Source organism: Eumetopias jubatus, unplaced genomic scaffold (assembly GCF_037043125.1).
Source record: "Eumetopias jubatus isolate StellerSeaLion01/CBP00866 unplaced genomic scaffold, mEumJub1_p1.0 scaffold_2, whole genome shotgun sequence".
Lineage (NCBI taxonomy): Eukaryota > Metazoa > Chordata > Mammalia > Carnivora > Otariidae > Eumetopias > Eumetopias jubatus.
In genome coordinates, this window is record NW_028274808.1 from 189,188,759 (window position 1) to 189,191,798 (window position 3,040).

Genomic DNA, 3,040 nt, shown 5'->3' on the forward strand with positions numbered 1-3,040 from the left:
TGACAGGACATGTTGATATAATGGATGAAGGAACTGAAGAAAAAGAAAAACAAAGAATTCCAAACATGTGGCTTGAGGAATGGTAGATACTGGTGTCATTTATAGAGATGGAGAAGACTGGGGAGTAAGAAGGTTTAGTAGACAAGGAGGAATCAACAAATTCTGGTGGACTTGATGTGTTTGAGGTATCTTTAGCCAAGTCAAACAAAGATGTGAAGTAAACTGTTGGCTCTATGAGAGAAGACAAATTTGGGGCTTGGGAGAACAGAAATGGTATTTTTATCTGGGGGCTAGGTGATGATCATTTAAGAAGAAAGAGAAGATGAATAAGAGAAGAAAGGGCCTTGGACAGATACCTGGGATACACCAACATTTTTGGTCCCAAGTGGCAGAAACCAAAGCAAAACAGCTTGAACAAATAAGGAAAAAAGGGAATTTATCAGAAAGATCTGGGGTATTTCAAGAATTGAAAAGGAACCTCCATGGACTCCAGACATTTTTTTTCCCCCAGCTGATTCTTTGCTGGGCCCATGTGCATTATTCTTTTCATCCCAAGAGCAACTCTTTATGCTTCTGTCTGTGCACGGCAACCACATAGCTTTTACATGCTCATGTTTATTCAAGAGAACAGTCTGGACTTACTGGTGGATTCTTATACCAATTCCAAATTTACCAGGAGGATCTGATTGGCTCAGCTGTGGTCACATGGGCGCCCTACTTCAGTCAACTATGCTCAAGAGAGTCATGTGATAGAAACATGGCTGTGGAAGCTTCATCTTGTGGGTGAAGGCCACTTCTCACAGAAAGGAGGTTCCTGTCAGTTGGGCATTTACTTCACCACCACCTGGGCCATACCTTCTTGCTTATTTCAATTTTGTACATGTGTCACTTGCAGTTCTAATAGATTCCCTCCTACTCTGTGTTGATTCATGTCTCCATGCCTTTCTTAAAGCCGGTGCCTCTGACAGAAATGCCAAGGCTTATCCTTCTTCTTCTTCTTTTTTTTTTTAAGACATTTTTAGTCTTGAGGTCTTTTATTTTCTTTACATTTATCATGCCATGAATTCATAGGGAATGGGTTCCAGCAGTTCAGGCTCCTTTCCATTAGTTCTCACAAAGTGTGCTTCTCTGGGTGAGGCAGGCTGGCGCTTCAGTTGAACCCAAGTACCTTTCTCTTTGGCTTCCTTCTTTTTCTGATCATTTTCCTTCACATGCTTCAGGAAGCTGTCTCGGCTCTTTGCGTGTTTAATATGCTCAATGTGTACATCAATTCTCTTGGCAAGAATCTCGCCCTTAACTTGTTTGTTTACAACAATGCCAACAGCATGCTGAGTAACATTGTAGACTCTTCCAGTTTTGCCGTGGTAACATTTGTGGGGCATTCCTTTTTGAACAGTGCCCATTCCCTTGATGTCCACAATATCACCTTTCTTATAGATTCGCATGTATGTGGCCAAAGGAACAACTCCATGTTTTCTAAAAGGTCTAGAGAACATATAGCGGGTACATCTCCTCTTTCCCTTTGTGTTGGTCATTTTGGCAAATTACTGGAAGATGGCGGTTCCGGCTGAAAGGCAAGGCTTATCCTTCTTTGCCTGTCTGTCTTAGTCTGCTCAGGCTGCTATAACAAAATGGCTTAAACTATAGAACTTTCTATCTCACAGTTCTAGAGGCTGGAAAGTCTAAGATCAGGGTGCTGGCATAATTGGTTTCTGGTAAAGACTCTCCTCCTGGATTTCAGATAGCTTCCTTCTTACTGAATCCTCATATGGTGGGGAAAGTGAGTGAGCTAGTTCTCTGGTGTCTCTTCCTGTAAGGGTACTGATCCCACTGTAAGGGCCCCACCCTCATGAGCTCATGTAACCCTAATGATCCCAAATCCCCATCCTTAAATACTGTCACTTTGGGGGGTTAGGGCTTCAAAATATTAATTTGGGGGAGGGACACAATTCAGTCCACAGCACTGTCTAACTCTTTCCCATTCAGGTCCCCTGATACTTCCTCTAGGAAGTCTTTCTAGATTCTCCAGGAAGCCAACGACTCAGCTACTGCCCTTTCAGATTGAAAGCACCTGGGACACAGATGGATCTGTACATTTACCATATTATGTTCAAACCTCTTGTTCACACCCTGTCTCCCCTCCAGGCAGGGGCTGTGCTGAATTCATTACTGTATTTCCAACTTCTGGCACACAGTAGGTTTTTATAATGCTGTTAGAGCTCAATAAGCAACCAGTTAAGGAGACAATACCAAAGGATACATCATAATACAGTCTAATCAGTGCAATGATAGGTTCAAGGTGTGCAGAAGAAAGATTATTAATTCTGGCACCTGGGGGGGGGAAAGATAATTTCACAGGGGCTGTGACTTCAGAGCTTGAATTTGGAGGGTGTTTAGGAATTGGTCCATAAGACATCGGTGTGTGTGAGGGGGGTGAGGGGAGGAAATTGTGGGGACGGAACAGCCATTTTAATACTTCACGTGGTATTGGAACATAAAGAGGGATATGTCACAATCCCTGCCATTGGGAGGTGCATTTTAATTAGGTAGGTGGGAGTGAACTGAATCAAAAAAGCAGGGCTGTCAGAGCTAAGTGTGGAATTATTTGTTATTTATTGTTAAGACAGCCAGCCAGTAATGCCACAGTGATTTGCAACAGAGAGACAAATGTATCTGCAGAATGTTTGGTAAGAGGACTCACTCAGCCTCTTCCTCCTGCCTGCATGAGAAGGCCTAGGAAGGCCTGGCCAGAGAAAGGGAGGACCAGCCAGAGAAAAGAGGATTAAAAAGAGTAGACTCTATGGATAGGAAATGCTTATTCTTATATTTTTTGACCATTATATGCTGTTTGGTAGCAGTACTTTATTCATAAAATACTGGTGGTAATAAGATCCTAGCCAACCACTGTAATTCTATTCCCCACTATTGCTGGCTGGGTTCTGCTTATCCTTCAGGTCTCTGCTCACATGTGATTCCTCAGAGAGGCCTACTGTCACCACTTAGTCTCAAGTCATCTCCCCCAGGGTGCTTTTGGAACACC

The 3,040-nt window shown here is 43.1% G+C and overlaps 1 pseudogene; it reads right to left on the reverse strand.

Moving 5' to 3' along the window:
• Nucleotides 1-1,027: 1,027 nt before the first annotated feature.
• LOC148164933 (large ribosomal subunit protein eL21 pseudogene) lies at nucleotides 1,028-1,562 on the reverse strand (annotated as a pseudogene).
• Between the last annotated feature and the right edge of the window lie 1,478 nt (nucleotides 1,563-3,040).